Source organism: Wyeomyia smithii, chromosome 3 (assembly GCF_029784165.1).
Source record: "Wyeomyia smithii strain HCP4-BCI-WySm-NY-G18 chromosome 3, ASM2978416v1, whole genome shotgun sequence".
Classification (NCBI taxonomy): Eukaryota; Metazoa; Arthropoda; class Insecta; order Diptera; family Culicidae; genus Wyeomyia; species Wyeomyia smithii.
This window is the reverse complement of record NC_073696.1, coordinates 38,228,836-38,248,435: the sequence shown is the minus strand read 5'-3', so window position 1 is coordinate 38,248,435 and position 19,600 is coordinate 38,228,836.

The window sequence follows — 19,600 nt, the reverse complement described above, 5'->3', positions numbered from 1 at the left end:
ATAGTGATTGTCATTCTTGAACTCATGTTATTAAGAACATCTCCAAAACCAGAAAAAAACGAGCTTGTTTTCGAAATGCGGTTGTATTACTGATGAAAAACAACTTCAAACACAATATAATAACACAAGTTTTCAAATGCGCTCGTAGTACACTTATATGACTACTTTTGTTGTTACTTATTTTCTATCATGTTTTTGTTTCCTTTCATGTACTTCGTCTTCGATGGATTGATGACCAGTTCAATCCGTTTGGCTTCAGCCTTTAAACCGATGTACGTATCCGCCATCTTCACAAAGGTCCGAGCCACAATGTCGATATCGTCGGCGAACCCAAACTGTTGAACCGACTTTTAATCCCCGGTCTTCTAATGACACCTCCCAGGGCAATGTTAAACAGTAGGCACGAGAGACCATCACCTTGCCTTAGACCTCTTCGGGTTTCGAAGGGGCTCGAGAGTGCCTCCGAAACTCGAACTACACACATCACTCGATCCATTTCTTTGATTTTCTTCAACACAGTGAAAACAGATGAGAATACATACGGTTGAAGTTTGGGAATTGTAAACATTTATCTCATATATTTCTGCAAATTCAATCTTGTTTTAGGAAATTTTAGGTGAACATTTCAAAGATTAAAGTATTCTTAGTGTAGTGAGTGATTTTGTTTAGTGATTGAAATAAAAAGTGGTCCGCTAGTGATGAAAAAAACTTTGGTTGGCTGCTGAACGAGTCCCGTTGTAACCGTATAGAACGATGCGCGAATTTCGTTTTCTGAGGTAGGTGGTTGAATCAAACGAGTTTTCGAGTACAGGTGCCCGACTATAAAATCAACTTTAGTGCTTTTAGTGAGTTTTTGAGGATAATACTTTATGAGGAATCTAAAGTGAACTAAGAAGAATCCATTACATGGATTAGCAGATTGGTTTAAGAAGAAAATATGCGTTTTTTCCTGTTTTCAATTGTGTTTACATGTTGAATGAGATGAATATACGGGCTGAGATGAATAATGGAGCAGTTCCCCTAAATCAAATTTACTGAGCCGAGTACCTATTAATGATTAAAGTAGTTTTAGAGACTTACCGGTTAGTTTGATCGGTATAGTGTTTTCGGCAAAGTTGTAGATAATATTTTCCACTTTCAAAAATATATACTCTGTAGAAAATTTGATGTAGAACTACGTCTCTCAGGATGTTTGGTTACACACTGGCACTGCCTATAAACGCATACCAGTCCCATATGGATTTTTATCGTTTTTGAGTTAATTATCAGATTTCGTTTATTTCTTGCTTTACTATCAATTGATCAAACAAAAAAGTATGTTTATTTATGTTTTTTTTTTTAATCGTCCCATCTTAAAAATAATCGCATATCCCACCGAATGTTTTTTTTTTTAGTATGGCCATATTTTTTCTTAAATTAATATAACATAAACTTGGTGCTGTTTTTTAAGCTTTTTACTGTTTAAAATTTCATCAAATAATCAATAAATGCAAGGTTGTTTCAAATAAATTCCACACAAAAATTAATTTTAAGTAGACACTAAAGCTACAACTTTTTCTGAAAGTTTTGAACAAAACCTAAACAAAAGTTGCGTTATTTATGCATGCTCCTTAAGAGTCTGCTTCTGCTCAAACCAATCATTTTATTAGTGGATGGATATTTATTTGTGTAAATTGAAGTTCTTTAGCACTTCAACTCTTATTTTGCACAAAATGTTGAAAATATTCATTAAAGTATTGTATCAAACAAACTCATAAAGTTCTACGTCATTTTGCGGTCATAGTCTCGCTACAGCCCCTCTGTTATTTTTACGAAATTTTATTTTCTCATTCTCAAACAATCATTAATCTATGGCTAACTTTCACAGTTTTTATAAAGGAAGTAAAATTTTCGAAATGAGCTTTTTAAAATCATTTTGTTTTTTTTAGACTTTTCCTAAAATATTCTGCAATATTTCCTTTTTCTTCTGTATATTTTCAGGAAAGATATGGATGACCGAAATCGGACGCAAAAATTCTTCGCTCGCATGTTATATCGGAAGCAAAATTGTTTAATTTAGTTGTGCATGTTCGTTATAGATGTAATCGCGGAGTGAGTTTATTTTCTAAATTTAAAATTGTTTTTTCTTGGAAAAGTTCGCGGATGGTTGTGCGAGGCCGTGATCAAGATTGGCCAGCTGGTTCCTGCTTTGAAATCACCACATTGTTTGGTGATTTTCGGTTATTTTACACCTAAAGAATTGTTAAACATATATACAGGTGTTCTATTGAAATGTGCTGAGTGCGAAAAGTGTGAAGTTCCACAAAAAAAAGTGAATTTAATTGTGAAAATTTAATATTATTGCGTTGCTTTTCAGATTCACCAAAGTGTTTATTTTTTCTTGTTCTTTTTTTCTATCGCTGTCTTGGCGACGGTTTGCAAGTGTGGAGTGTGTGGTGTTATTACATACAATAAGGAGAGTGTTTTTCGAGCAGCTGCTCCACATAGTTTTATAGTGATTGGATGCTCATTAGGGATTTATTCATTGGCATAGTGCAAATTATATTTGGCTTGTATCTAGTTAAACTTGAAGTGAAAATTTGCCAATAAGATCAAAACCATGCATCGCCGTTTACAGTGTTTATGTGCTATCTCTTTTCAACGAATGAAATGTTGTATGGATTAAACGAGTGTGTGAAGGCATACATGCATGTTGCCACTGTACTTCTATTTAAAGAAAAGTCCAAAAACGATAAAAACAACTGGAAAATGCAGAGATGAAAGCTAAGTATACGTTTTGTCTTGTCTGTATTGTAAAGTGATATGTTGATGCTTGTTTCTAGTTTTACTTTATGTGAGAAAACAGATACAGAGAGATTTTGATTTCATCGTTGAAATTGTGTGCGCGGTATTTTTTTCCGCAGAGTTTCAGTAACAAGTTTTATTTTTGTCCACAAAGAGTTAGTGTGGTTTGTGGAGTTTAGAGTATGTGTTTCTCAGGAATCATATGCTTAGATTTTTTGATTGTTCTAGCTTTTGACCAGTTGTTTTACATAATTTGTTATATTTATGACAGTTCGGCACTTTGTCAATAAATTTAAAAATATATTCAGGCTTATATGTATATTTTCTTTTATTTAATTGTTGAGGCTTTGGATGCATGGAACATTGCCAATTTTCATATTTATTAGGCGTATTAGGCGTACATTGTTAGGAGATAATCGACGTAAACGCCGAGTTCCTGCGCGTATGTGTCGGCCGGGGGGATTAAAGCGGTTGTTCGTAACGCTTCGGTGTAAACGCGTATTCAGCCCGGGCGAGTTTTGCTGATATATGGACTTCCGGCGTGTGGTGATTTCGCGAAGTGAACCCAGATATTTCATCATATCTTTCTCATCTCCATCAACGTTAAGTCGGAGACTGCTCGCGCGTTGCATCTAAATTATTACATCGGAAATCGAAGTAGATTTCGTTCAGTCGATAAATATCATTTCAACCCCCGCGTCGGTACCTTCCATGAGGTCGTATTATCTACAGATGGATCAACAACGCGCAATAGTTTTAGGTATAAAGAGCATAACCTTACGAGGAGATATACGGTAATTTGAGGTTGTCTCGGTTTAGTCAAAAATCCTGTATCCTCGCGTACGTTTTATTGTTGCGGTGTTACATTGTCAAACTAAATAAGTTCGAATCACATTATAAATATAGTGGCGGATGTAATAAACTTGTAGACGCGGCACATGTTCTGAAGAACCCGACATTAGCGCATCGTTTACCAAAACGAACCCTGCTGTATACCTTCCCCTCTATCCAACATCCCAGTGATTTCTCGTGGAAGTGCAGAGGTGTTCTCGGCTTCCAATAAAGCGAGTATCACGTCAACATATTCCTATACAAACTCCTTCTTTGACCTGCATTCGGATGCGGCCGGCGCTGGTATTGCCTAATATAAAGATTTAGGTCACCTGTTTTTACACATTGAGGATGCATGTTGGTCCCAAACATGATCTGTTGGTTCTTTGTGTAATTACAGCTGATCTGGCAATAACGGAGTAGCAACCGCGGGCGGTCAATCATGCTCATGCTCATGCTCATGTATATTTTCAGGAAAGATATGCTTATTATCTACAATTTTGCTGAAGACGTCACATCAATAATGAAACAAACCGTTCTAGCTCTAAAAATATTTGTAACCAATTTTACAAAAGCCTTATTCAAAAATTAGTCGTAATTTTGAAAAAAAATACTAATAGCACAAAATGGTATTCATGTCCCGTAGGAGCATCTGTGTAAAGTTTTAGCCACATTAAAACTGGTTAATTAAAATGTTTGTCCCATGTCGGGTGGAACTGCACATAACAGTCCCATTCCAGATATTGCTTTTATCCTTAAATCCTCGTAAAAATCTGTGTACATTTCGAAATCCACGTAAAAACCTCTCCAATTGGGGATGTCGTAAATTTTAAAACGCTCGTAATAAAAACATCGCTAGTAAAATAATTTGCAACATTTCTGTTTAATATTCCGAAAAAGATTTAAAAGGAGATATAATTTCAACTGCCAATTAAAAGTAAGAGAAAAATGTTAGGTATAATTTGTGAATATTCATAATTTTGATTGCTTAAATAGATTGAATTGATTGATTACCTCAAAAGATGCGTAATCACCGGTGAAAACGCGTATATACATCCTAACTAATCTCTAACACAATTTTTATTTTCAATATATAGTGTTGTACAGTGCTGCTTTTTGATTTGCTGCGAATAATTTTATCAACACTCGTTTTAATCTTCACTTGCCAAATTCACACTTGGTTTTTCCACGCTCTCTATATCAATTTATTCACGCTTCTTCGAAATAATTTAAAATTATGAATATTGTAGTTTCAGTCAAGGCAGATGCATTGAGAACAAAAAAGCAAAAAAAGCAAAGCCTTGGTGCTACATTCCGATTTTGAACTTGACCTTCTGATTTATTATACACAGACTTCACAGCCAACTGTTTTTAGGGTACGGACAATCGCGGGGCTAGCGCTACTGACACTAACAGTCTCTCCCGACCCGAGACTCGAACCTGCAATGACTGGCTTGTTGAGCCAGCATCGAACCTCGAGACCAGCCGGAAGGGATACCATTAGAATATAATTTGTGCCTGGTATGCTTATTGCATGTGTAAAGTTTTATGAACTAAATTTAATTGCTCTTTTTCCTTGACAGATTAAAAATCTGACACATTTGTTACAATTCGTTTCGCAAAAAGCGTATTTCATTGACTTTGAACTAGATATTATGTATTATTCGAGCTGTTTAGAAAGAAGACCTATTTAAAGCTCAAATTTAGCGAAAGTTTGGTGTTCATAGAACGTCGATTCTGGCGGTTCCACAGTTTCGCATAAAGAAGCATCAGGCGCTTCTAACTTTGCTGAAGAACAAAAACAGATTGACATTGCAAAGCTCGCGAAGGTGCTATTTTTTGTTTATTCCTACAAACGAATGAGCAAAAGATTGAATTGAACTTACATACCAGTAAATCGTAAAAGTCATTACTCAAAATATCATGAATTTTAATTTTATTCAACAAAAAAGGATTTTTTTTGTTACGTTTTTGGGGTAGTTTTGGACACACTTTGGAGCATTTTCAAAACTTTTTGCATTGTATAGTTTTTTAACATACTTGAAAATTTTGACGTCGTGGTCATGTGTGCTATGCTGCTATGATATACTTCACTCGAAAATTTTAACGTTTATGGCATTTTGAACAAAACCCTTGTTAGTCATAATCATACTTACATATAGTATGAATTGTTCAGAAAGTTAAAAATTAACATAGAAACATATCAATAAGTATCGTGCCATATCGTAAATAATGATATTTTTTTATTGAATTTAAATCATAAGCCTTTACAATGATTCAAGTTCTGTTATAAAACATTTGATAACAGACATCCAGCTATAACTTTGCTATAAAATCAATTCGTCGTAGAACTATGTTAATATATTTGAACATTTATTAAATATGAATAATAAAATATTTATTGACTTTTCTAAATGCCCGTTCAATATCATGTCCAGGATTTCTGCATAGTTTTTGAACTTCTTGACATATTTTCAAGTTTTCAATTATTACCTACCGAAAAACAACATTGGTTGGATTCCCGAACTCTTGCGCGCGGTTATGAGGCGAGGTGCTACGCTATATGTATAATGTCAGTTCTATAAAGCGTTGTTAAAGTTATTGAGCAAGAAAGCACCGGCAAAAATTGTTAAATTAATTTTTAAATTGTTATGAAAATAATGTATTATAAAAGCAATATGTAATACACAAGCAGGTGTGACAAAAGTGGCCATGCGCCTCCATCATTTGGTTTATGACGAAGGTTATGCCTTATGTTTAGTGAGATAGAGTACAAATATGTCAAATCACTAAAATGTCGTGCAAAATATTAAATCATTGAAACATATCAAATGGAATCAAACTGCATGTAGTTTAGGATAAGGATAATTTAGGTAACAATGTCATCTAATACATGGTGAATATATATTGACTACCACTATCAGTTACAGTTACACTAACCACATCAGCTAAAGTAATCAACGATTCGTAACTTAAATATATACCGTCTACCAGACAGTTTTGCATCTTGGAAAATTCTCATGCTGATATCGCTTGCAGCAAGCTCTTCTTCGGTATAACCATTTTCAATAAATCTTTCAATTCCTAATCGTAACGTTAAATCCGTGACATTACCGCAAGTCAAAGTCCATTAAAATTGAATCCGGCCGTGCACAGTGAACCATTGGAACCAACAGCCAAGGCTACATAACTTGAAATCATACCTAGATTTTACGCCAGCCTTTGCACAATAACAGCGCACATAAATTTGACGTAATTAAATTCCTAACCTCACATCAGGTTTGCCGTCGCCAGACCGCCTCGTGCAAGTCTAAGTCAAAGCAATCACTATCATCGCCCGGTAATGTGTGCATAACACCTGCTGGAATAGTGGCAAGAAAGCGCACCCCGAGTTCGTCACTGTTACAAATTTATTACCAACCTTTACTCGCACACCTTCACACCAGCCGCAATATATATTCGTTCAATTTCGACGAGCCGCCAAGCCGCTGCTGCAGACAGTATAATACCGTTGCTGTGCTGCCGTGAGGCACGGACACCCAGAAGACGACGGGCAATTGAAAGTGACTGTACCGTGCACCGCTTGTCACCTGAAATATGTATGACCAAATAAACAACTTCCTATACGAGCACAGGTCGCGCAGGTCGGTACTCAACTACACTCCGGTGGAAGTACAAATGGGGATTGTTCTAAAATATTAATTACCGCTATTAAAACCTCGATAAGTTTGGTCGTAGTCGATGAAGTTTTTGGCTTTTTATATAACTTTCGTTTCGAAACATTTCCCGCGTAACGTTGATTAAAAGTTCCACGAGCGGCTGATAAATATGTTATTTGGAGTAAGCGAATAACATAACTGATTATTGAGTGAGTAGTTTATAGTGTAATTCTGGATTTCATACAGCATGTTTGCGACGGTTTTTCAATACCATTTATGTCATTTCGACATTTTTTCCTTAAATTAAAATTTTTCGAAATCTATATTGACGATTCTTTTATGACAGAGTTTTTGAAAATATTTCAATAGAATTTCATCTCGATGATAATTTCCGAATGGTACAAATCTGGTATCGATGACTTGCACGTGATAAAATTAAAATTTAAAATCAATTTTTTTAATTTCGCTGATATGTTACAAAGCGTTTTAGCATGAAAAAATATTTCAGCTCGAGTATTTAATAACCTCCCTTTACCACCCACCCAACGCGATTAATCACCTTCCTATCTGAACGCCGTGAAGCAGAACTCTTTTTGCAGTCAAGGCGAAGGCAGTTTCAAGCCAACGGAAGAGACGGAAAACATAACGAAACTTCTCGCGAGGAAACATTTCAGGCTGGAATTACCGGTGCGGGTAACGGTTTTCTCCAAATGAACGCTTTTCGTGCGAAAGAATCGGCTTAAAAATTTAATTAAAATAAGAGAAATGTTTCCACCACCCACCGAATCCACACCGGTTACAACCGACCGATCGGGAAAATGGCTGTTATAGGTTTTCTTTTTTTTTTTTTTTTTGACGGGTTATGGTGCATGATGGTGAGTGGAAGTTTTTTTTTAATTCACATCAGCCCCCGAACCGAAGTAAAGTGTTGTTTTTCAAACGTGATGGCTTATTAACACGCGATCTACCATTATACCCTTCGGCCATCGGTGGTTGTTTGGACATTGATCCGTTTTCAAGCTGAGTTGTGAATTGAAAATTTTGTTTTAGCATAAGAACAGAGGATCGGATCGCATAATTATGATTGTGAAGAACAAAAATATGCTTATGACTGTTGTTATAAATTCTGTATTTTTGTCGAGCGGGATTGTTTTTAATTTATATTTATTATATTTATTATATTTATTAAATTCAGCACTAGTTTATTAATTTTTTGTAGTTACGTAAGGCATGAATGTGAATTAATTAATTCAAAGCGAGCAAGCGAATAGCAGTGAAACGATGAAGGTAAACTGGCCGCACAAATTTTTAATAGCAGCTTTCGGGTCACGTAATACATTTTGTAGCGCATAAATTATACCCCCTTTGTACTAGTGTTATTCAATCACTATTATTAAAAGCAAATCCCTATTAACGGTAACAAGACTAAAGTTGTCCTAGCATGAGACATACCCATTCATGCGATTTTTTTTAATTTTTGTTCAGTTTTTTTTATTGAAGTCAGTTTCGATTTATCTTGAACATATTTTGGTTCTATAGTGTAACTTAATTTCATCATTAGAATTTTAATAACGAAGCTTCAACTATTTCTGTTCCTATGGCCATAATATCTCGACTGCTCTCCTATCCGTAGTGAACTTAATAAACTAGCTCTTTCTTTATAATGATGTTGCAGTCAAACCAATAAAAAACAGTCGACCCGTAATTGCTCCTCCAAAGCAGACCATTATTCTACGGTCGTAAATTTCACAAACATTTTCCATAGCTTCCTGCTGCTACTGTAAATATACATAAAACCAGCACCTATAGCAAGTAAAGTGAAGGCTCGGGAAGACCCACGGCCCGATCGTTCCAACGATGGCAATGAAGTGCATTGCGTACATTCCCTATAACAATATAAATCAAACTTCAAGTGCAAGCAAGCAAGCTATCCACCGGCTTCAGCAAACTTAACGGCGGTAAACCGGTAATCCAGTCCAGCATAATCAAAGGGTGGCGAACAGATTATTCATTTTTGTCCAGAACCGCTTCAACCAGACACGGGCCATCAAATCGTATGTTCTACTGCGCTACTTTCCATAGTTAATTGTTTTAAATAACCTTCATCCGCATTCAAATATCGTTTATTGAATCACTACAATAACAATAACAATGCCATCGACTAGTAGAAGGATACCAGAAAAATATTAGTATATTGTTATACATGTTGTTAGTTTAGGTATTCTTTCAACATCTTGCGTCCAAGAAACGACCATGTCGAATACGACCGGACAAGCCATTTAAACAAAGTGTGAACATTTGTTATCTGTTGGCGGCAATGTCCCGCTAGAATCAAACTCCTAAGAGAACAACCTGAAAACATCTTTCTTACCCATTTCGATTATTATGTCCGGCAGTTCACACAAGACCAAAGTGACAAATTTTCGAATATCAGAAACAGCTTCATAAAATGCATCCAATCTAATCGTGAACACAAACACCAAATGAAAACCATAACTTTTCCAGGCCATCGTGAGGTATACCCATTTCTATCTAGTATAGCCTCTCAAGAACAGTTGAAAGCGGAACCACTCGAGTCGTTAGAAGATGAAAAAGATTTTCTTCACTTTTTTCACCCACCCCTTATGCACCCGATTGCCATTGTTTGCCCGAATGGAATATTTATGGTAACGGTTTGTATGGTCCAGGGAGGGCCTTCTCCGGAATAGATATGCACATTCTTGGGCAGGCGGACGCGCGTCCGTTGTTGGGTTGATTGTGGCAGGCACTACTACACTACACGGAAGCACGACAAACGAGCGGAACACGATGTGCCAATGGGAAAAAGTTTCCATGCTTTCTTCGGTTCGGTTGAGGTCGAAGATCGAGCAAAAGTACGAGGAGTAAATATTTAAATTTATGGCTCAATGATTAGTGTTGAGCATTAGTTCGGTCCGAGTGGGAGCTCTTTCGGAACTTGCCGCCGAGTGACAGACGTTTGTTGGGGCGAACATAAATGTGTTTGGACACCGGAAACGGAAATGACAAGAACGGAAATGGAAGTTCAAGTATCACTGAAAATTGATTGTTTAAAATTCATTGCTTCTTTTTTACGAATTTTTAAAGAATAGTATTGACAAGCAAATTCATATAAACATAAAAAAGGAGGATGTGCGATTGATGGGTTTATTTCATTGTGTATCAAAACAAAATTATAATGCTAAAGAAACACCTGCACGGCCATGTAAAACTTTCCATCGGCTGTTTACATTCCCTTAAATATTGTTTACATTTCTTTGAATATTGTTTTTATTCTTATCTATTCGTCTACCCCCGGCCATCGTTTTTTATTCTATTCACCACCCTGCCTTGCGGGCTCACAACTTTGTATTCGCTAGCTGCCGAGTATGTTTTATCACCCCGATCTCGTAAATCACCGAAGCGTTGAGTTCCGGGTTCTTTCGAGATCTTCATTGAGCCACCGTAGCTTGCGGTACTATAATGGCGACTATTTTACATGGCGGTATTCAAAGTTTTCTCCGACTACTAAAGTGAACTCTTATTCATCTTGCAACATTGCTGTTGTGGAACCTATTTGGAACGTCTCCCGTAGGAGCCTTTATCCGCCCCCCGTAAGAAGTTTCAGTTTCACATACCTGGCTCTACCAAGGTTCCTGCCAGCATGGATTTCGAATAAACTCTTACCGAAACACATGCGATGTTAAATGCACCAAACCATGCAAAACGCCATCCCGCGAAGCAGAGAAAAACTTTCTGCTGGGTCAGGCGGAAGCGGTTTTCCTGCATCCCGCGACACAAAGGTTGTGCCGCCCAGACTGGCTGCCAAAATTACTTTGAATGTTCGAAAACTTAGCCGAAACTTTGCATGCCAGTCCGCTGGCTACGATGGCATAATTAATTCAATGATTTCTGTGAATCCAATGACGAAACAATTTCTTTACTACTATTTTATCAAAATGGTATAATAGGCGAAAAATTCTGATATGTCCTAAGAAAATTCATTAACAGTAAGATATTCCTATAGATTGAACAATTGTGCAAATTTCACAGGTTTTACCGAATTTATAGAATTTATAGAGTTTATTGATTTTATAGATTTGATAGATTTTATAGATTTTATAGATTTTATAGATTTTATAGATTTTATAGATTTTATAGATTTAATAGATTTTATAGATTTTATAGATTTTATAGATTTTATAGATTTTATAGATTTTATAGATTTTATGAATTTTGCGAGTTTCACAGTCTTTACTGATAATGCAGATATTACAGATAAAACATATTGTGACTGATTTTGGGACATTTTGATGATTTTACAGACTTAGTAGAGTAGGTTCTGTTGATTCCACAAACTTTACAGAATTGACATATTATGCATATTTATTAAATGATGGAGTTATACAGCACGGTTACTCCAAAGCTCCGATTCAGACTAACAATCCGAAAGTTTTATCCATACAAACCATGCACACAGCAAGTGGCGATTTCCCGTGAGAAAAATTAAACGAACTTCAGTCCATTGTTTCTCTAATTAAAATATTTTCCACTTGGGACACCAGCCGGAACTGGAAACAGCAGCAGCTAGCCTTGCACGAACCGAACGGAACAGGCAGCAGCATACACGCGGTAAATGGGAAAACCTGCAAATTTTTCCCATGCCCCACAGAAGATAGACCGGCGTCCCATGTGGGGCCCGCCTCCTCGGCTACCTGATTCTTCATTGGAACTTTTGCTTGCCCTGAATCATGGCGCGCAAATCCGTGAATAAATCCATATTAGTGGCGGCTTACAACACGGATAGTTCAGTACTTGACTCCGACGACGAAAGCGACGAGAGCTAACACGTGAAATTGCAATTTTCCACCGAATGAGAAAATTAGCGTTTCCATTCCGACCGCTTCGTTATGTAAAGCAAGAAGTAGTGCGATAAGCACCGTCACGAGGGGAATCGTTGATGTTTTTGCACTTGCACTCGGATCCTACAGTCCACAGATTTTCGCGTTATCGTACTTTTTGGGCGGTGTCACCATCACCATCATGCTGGCTGTTAATTCTAGAAACACATTCGAAACATTATTGACAGCCAGAAAATACTTACTTCACCGAAATTTTTTTTTTCGACATGCTAAATGCGCATCCCCGTGCACCGTGATTTACTAAATAAACAGCAGTTCAAAAACAGCAACGCCCTACTGACGGATCCAGCCTATAAAAGTACGGTGAGGCGATAGCATGTTTTCATTTCGCTTCCGACAAAACTCATTTCGCTTCCAACATAATTAATCATCGCGGTTCTGATTTATGTAGTGCAACAATTTCAAACATTCGTGGCATGCCGTTGGAATATAAGCTTCACACGTGCAAAGTTGCCGGCTACACTGCCGATGCCGCCGCGTTGCCAGCGCCAGCGCTGTTGTTAATTTGATTCCTTCCCGGGCGAAATGCGAGACGGTTAATGAAGAAAATTCCGAAATGCTCAATCAAGCGCTGAATTTGTGTACATATTGCCAATAAGGAACATGCGTACGTATTTGCCCGGGACAAATCAGCAAACATGTCGCAGGAGTAGACATGTTTTCTCGTGACGCAGATCAAAAGGATCAACCGTTACTATTTCAGGCCTGAACTTCTTGCTTCTTGGATTTTAATTTTGATGAAATGCGTATCTCGCAGCGGTACAGATTGCTTGAACAGCAACTGGTGGCCGTTTTTTCGTTTAAAATAATTTGTTTTTGAAATTATGATGAAATATTCCTTGCATCATCATGAATTATTTTGCACTGTGCCACCTCCAGCTGGATACCTGAAGATGATCAATTTTGTGAATGTCTAGGAAGGAGCATCGTGGATGCTATTACGATGTTCTTCTTGTTTCTGGATTAACAAAATGCAACGAAATTTCAGAAATCAGGGGAAAAAAATGGAACTCAAAAATAAGCATAGCGTGAAAAATAAAACAAACAAAAAACAAAATATGTTTTGCATCGCTCTCTAGAAAGATATTTTGATTTTAGGATTTTAACATGGTCGAAAAATAAATAAGAAAAAACGGTTCAATTGTTTAATATGAGTTATTTATTAAAGTAAAGATACGAAAATTAAACAATAATAGCAGTATTGTGTGCAAAGCGACGACCGCAAAGTTGACGTAGAACTATAACAGGCTATTTGTTACAAAATGTACATTGTTGCATGCGAAATAGGACAACAATTATTACCTATTCCAAATTTAAATTTTCAGTAAATCTACGTCAAAAAAAGTCTCATTTGCCCGTAATAATTCTCTCCATAAAAACTCCACGTATTTTTCATACATGAAATAACAGATTAGTTTTTTTTTATTGATAGTAAGGTAATCGAAACAATTCAGACTATTTTCAGGTACATACATTCTCATGTCATATTTTCACCATTGATATCACATTCAATCATGAACAAATTGCATTTATCGAAACAATCTACTGATAAATTTACAGAAACAATCATTTATAGCCAATCCGATGTGAATTCATTCGAATATATCAATATATCTAAACATAGAATTTATATCATCTTCGGAACTGGGTGAATCATGATCGGGACAAAATATGTATCAAAATCGGAACAGCTATTTTATGTCAGATTCATTTTAATTCAGGTATTTTAGATAAACAATTTAAATATCTAGAAGTATTCTAATACGAACACTCCCAAGGAATTGTACCTACGTGAAATCCATCATTATATCAAGCTTAATGGCGCAGAAAGGCATTTTCAACTTTAAGCTTTCGTCTATCGAACAATGTTTTTAGAGTTCTACATCATCACAGTTAACAAAGGAAAAGCCCTTTAAACCTGAAACTCAAACCATCTCCGTACCTTTCTATATTCCATTGGTTTCGATCATGATACAAAAATAGGCAATCGCATTTCACTAATAATTCAAACTTTTGTATTTGTGAGGTATAGAAGGGGGCCAAGGGCCGGGTCACTGGTGTTATGAGGCACCATTCATGCTATACCAGTGATAAGAGGATTGGCATCACAGCCTCAGTAACCAGCTGGTCAATTAAAGTCTGTGTAATTAAGTAGAATAACCCTGGGAAAGTTGCAAAAATACTGTCTTGTAAGGGTAGCATCTTGGCAAGACCCCTGAGTTATAACTAGTCAATTAACTGCCGAAGGATAAGAAAAGGCAAGGATCTCTGAAGGTTAATAAGTGTGAGTGCGTGTGTGTGTAAATGTATGTGCATCTGTTTGTTTGTTGAGTTTACTATGCTGAAAAATAATGATGATAATAATAAAAACAATGATAATACCAACAATAACCGTAACAATCATAATAATAACGATAATAAAAATAAAAACAGAACCTAATAACAACATATGCTAATCAAAAAACAAAAACAAACATGATAAAATAATACTTAACTTTGAAAACGAAGAACTGTGGTTCCTTGATCAAATTTCGCTGTGTTGGTGAATTCAACACATATCTAGACATCTAAACTCGAAGTTTAATTATGAAACTCGAAAAAAAAATCGTGAAAGTTATTAAAAAAAAAACAAAAAGGGAAAGAGAAAAAAATTTATATATGGACGATGTAGTCTATAAAGAAACCACGTACACACTAAAAAATTATTCTCGACCTCGGTAATGCATATTACCGAGCCATCACGGTTCAACTTAAATTTACCGAAAATTCAGCAAAAAAATAATAAAAACCATAATTCAGCATCACTGTATACCGAAATTTCAGTGGTTTGCTTATTTTATCGAAATTTCAGCAAAAGAGTTTACCGAGTGCCAACGTGAACAGATTTTTTTGCGAGATCGGTTATGTGACATACGAAACAAGCATTTCAACCCGAATGCAGTATTTTACGACTGCCCTGTTTCCAAATGTCGATACAAATACGAACACTTCAAGTCTTTGAAAAGGCATATCGCATCCTTGCTCATCTTATCCACAGTCAATTCTGGAAGAAAGCAGTGCAAACGAACTGCAGGAGCCAAGCCCCAAACGGCAAAAAAATGACAGTGTCTCACTTGCTGAAAATGAAAAAAGCCCTGCCACAGAAACAATAAATTTGGAACAAATAAAAAAAAACTTTGGGCTTGGTATCCGTCGGCTGACATCTGATGTTTCATTGCCGCAATCCAAAATAGCAGAAATGAATAAACTGTGTGAATCTTTGGTTCAAATGTTGGGTGAATATTTTGAAAAAAAAAAACGAAACTTTTTTGGAGAAACACGACCACAACATGAACTCTCCGGAAACAATTTTATTTTTAAATGAATTTCTTTTGCCAAACATGTTCGATGATTTGTCCTCTCTTGCGAAGCAAACAAAATTTTTGAAAAATTTCACTGATAGCATTCCAACTCCTTCAGAAAAAAAACTTCAAACACGAGAAGACATCCGACATATTGATGGTGTTTCTAGGAAAGTCAGAGTCAATGAAACTTTTACTTATATTCCAATCATTGACACACTAAAAATGATACTTAGAGAACCCAACAACAGGAAACTTTTGAAAGATGAGGAACCGGACAACCCTGCGATCAAGGAGTACACAAGTTTTCGATCCGGACAAACATATAAGAGTAGCGAATATTTCAAAAAATTCCCTGATGCTGTGCGTCTGAGTCTCTATCAAGACGATGTTGAACTTGGTAATGCACTGAGCTCAAGAGCAGGCATAAACAAAGTGTCCATTTTTGACTTCAAAATACAAAATTTCCCGCAACAATGGAATAGTTCACCGAGAATTGTTTTTCCACTCATTTATTGTACGTCTATAGATGCCAAAAAACACGGATATAATAAAATCCTCAAACCTCTGATTCACGACCTTAAAAAGTTGGAAGAAGGAGTGACAGTTTGTTACGGCACAGAACCCTTCACACTCCGAGCAGTTGTAACCATTTTTTGTGGTGACACCCTTGCGTTGCATGAGGTATTCGGGCTACTTGGACCAATGGCGACATTCTTTTGCAGACTATGCACAATCCAAAGACCAGCTTTTCATCAGAATCCATTTGAAAATTTTCCTTTACGGACGAAAGAATGGTATGAAGATAGTTTGAACAAAATTGAAGCAGGAGAAATAAGACCATCCGATTGTGGTTCGAAAAAGAATGGATGCCTACTGAATGAACTTAAAAATTTCCATGTAACAGAAAATTTTGCCCTTGACGCGATGCACGATATAGCTGAAGGTTTGATACCTACAACTTTGCAGCTAGTGTTAAATTACTATTACAATAATAAGGAACTTGGAATGAATACTGAATTTATTAATCGTCGGATACATTCATTTGCCTATGGATATGTCGACAAAAAGAATCGACCATCAGCTAATTTCACAGACGAAATGCTTTCAAAACCCAAAGCTCATAAACTAAAACAAACAGCTTCGCAAAATATGCTACTATTAAGAGCTTTTACTTTTCTGTTCGGCCACAAAGTTACCGATAACTGTAAATGTATGCTCATGATTCGCCATTTGATAAATATAACCCGGATACTGATGTCTCCTATAGTATCGGATTATATGTTGGCCTCATTGGAAGAGCACATACGGCTTTACGAGGAACTGTTCTACGCAAAATTTAAATGACGGATAAATAAAAATCATCACCTTGATCACTACATACTCTGCATTAAAAAGAGTGGCAACATGCAGCAATTTAATTGCTTCATATTCGAGCAGAAGAATAAACCTCTCAAAAACCAGTCTGCAACGTGCAAAAATTTCAAAAATATCTGTAGCAGCTTGGCAAAACGTCAAACTTTTAAGATGATCACAGATATTCTTGAGAATCCGTTCAAGGATAGAATTACTTTTACTGGAGGTAAAATAGTACCAAGATATCATTGCCGTAGTGATCCGTTTTTGAACGAAGACATATTACATATATTCGTTCCTAAGGTCGTTACCGTTAACGGAGTAGATTTCCGACCAAATTTGATAGTTTGTATCAGGGATCACAATAACGAAACATATCCGTCATATGGAATCATTATTGAAATTGCGGTGATTAACAGTAACATTCATTTCTTATTGAAACTATGCAATACTAAAAAGTATGACAATTTTTTGGAGGCATATGAGGTTGCAATGGAATCGGACGAACAACTTTTCTCCTTGGAACAAATTCATTCCCACACAACATTCTCTTTTTGGACGCCCTATAAAAGTAATCTTAAGTTCATATCAAGAAGGAATTATTGCCGAGATTATTAAAGTAAACAAAGATCATGTTTGAAAAGTTATGTTCTATTCATATGTAGGTACTATTTCATTATATTTTTTGAGGCAGTTCGAGAGGAGATAACAGAGTGGGAAACATTTTTGCTGCTGGACAACGATGACTTCATACGACTCAAGCTATCAACGAAGATGGTGAAAACTATTCGAAAACATCAAAAACACCTGGAAAATAATTTAGTAGTTGAAGAGCTGGATGACGAACCTGAGCCCGCCATCGAAACCGAAGAAAACTTTATCGGTCAATCGGCTGACACATCACAAACAGGCCATAATGTGTTCTCTGCGATAAATCTTGAGAAGGTATTTTTATTTATGTATATAGGTATATTTCTTTTATTTTCCTTTCCTCAAAATAGTGAACAATCATAATTCCCTCAGTTATTTCTTTTCAACTTCAGCGTTCGAAACCAATTCGAACTGTTAACCATTCCTTATCTTGGTAACTTAAGTATTCCCTAAATTTTTAAACTCTTTTATTTTTTTTTTATTCTCACTTATTTTCCGTCGGTCTAATTCCGCCACTGTTGCGGCCAATCACCGACGCCCAGGGAGGCGACTCCACACCCAGGACCCTAACTCACGACCCGTTTATTAACGGACCGGCGCCAACGGCTTTACTTCCTCATGCGTTGGAAGGCGTGATCCCAGAGATTTTTCGCCTCAGAAAATCTCCCAGTGTCGGCTAGGATTGAATCTAGACCAGTTGGGTTGGTTGTGAGTGAATCACGCCACCTCACAACCATCGACACCTATGTCGGCGGTGGGATTCGAACCCAGGCGTCGAGCGTGGTTGGCGGAGACGTTACCAACCACACTAGGCCCCCGCTTTAAAACTCTTTTATGATTATGTATTATAATTATCGGTTTTCGTTTTAAAAGAACGAAATGGTTCTTTTTTGTAAAATGAAAACTTTGAATGTTGATGCGACCCAACTGGCAATTCACCTAGGCATACGAAAATTTATTTCTAAACGATAATATTAATAAGGTGTTCAGTTTAGCCAATACTTTTGTGATTTATAAATTCCCAGACAGTTATTGTCATCACAGGAAAGAGCTAAACTCGAACGAAAAATTAAAAATATATTCTCAAATACCTTCTTTGTGTTTTAAGGAAATCGACGTCAACCAAATCTTTTCGAAAACTCCAGTTGGACGAGAGATTCAAGAATTCTTGAGTGCAGGCAATAAACCAAACGACGAATGGATGAAAAAGATAACACATATCGTTTGTGACTGCATGGCAGCTGTTTACGGCGTGTAAGTATGATCAATTAACCAAAGTTGTTTCCGGTATCGTTCAACGCCAAATTTCAGGAGACCAGAAACATTCTACAAAGAAATGCTTGCTCGATCTTTGGTGAAGACGTATTCAATACTGGCTTCAACTGCATCGGTCGTTCCTCACGTAAGTTGCATATATTTCATACGTTTATGTTAAATATTACTTCAACACTTCTAATGTATAACGTAATTGATTTTACAAAGTTATCAGTCACTAGCATAACATAAACACGAGCATAAAGTCCAGAGATGCCAGATGTTTTTGAAAAATGTCTGCAACTGCTCGAAAAACCGGAAAAATGTGCTCGAAATCTGAAAAAAATCTATCCGTGATCCGAAAAAATTTCGCTCGCGCAGGCAAAAGTCTGTGAAAATCTGCACACATTTTAAGAAAATCTGCGCAAATATAAGGAGACTCTGACAACAATCGGCAGAAACCGTGGAAAAACTGCAAATATCTGCAAATTAATAAATATCTGCACACGGACTCCAAAAATCTGCGTTTTGCAGACAAATCTGCGCATTTGGTATCCCTGGCATAAACAACATAAACAAGGTTACACGGAAAAAAATGACTCATTTTGTCTTTAATTTGAACTACAACGCACTGAACGAAAATATCAGCTCAAACGCGGATCATATCCCGCATAATCAATAACCATAAAACGTGCCTAACAACTAGTTCGGGATATAGCCCCGACTGTATGGGGTATCGATAAACAATATGGATTATCATCCGTTTATGGTTATTGATTATGCGGGATACACGACCAAAACGCTA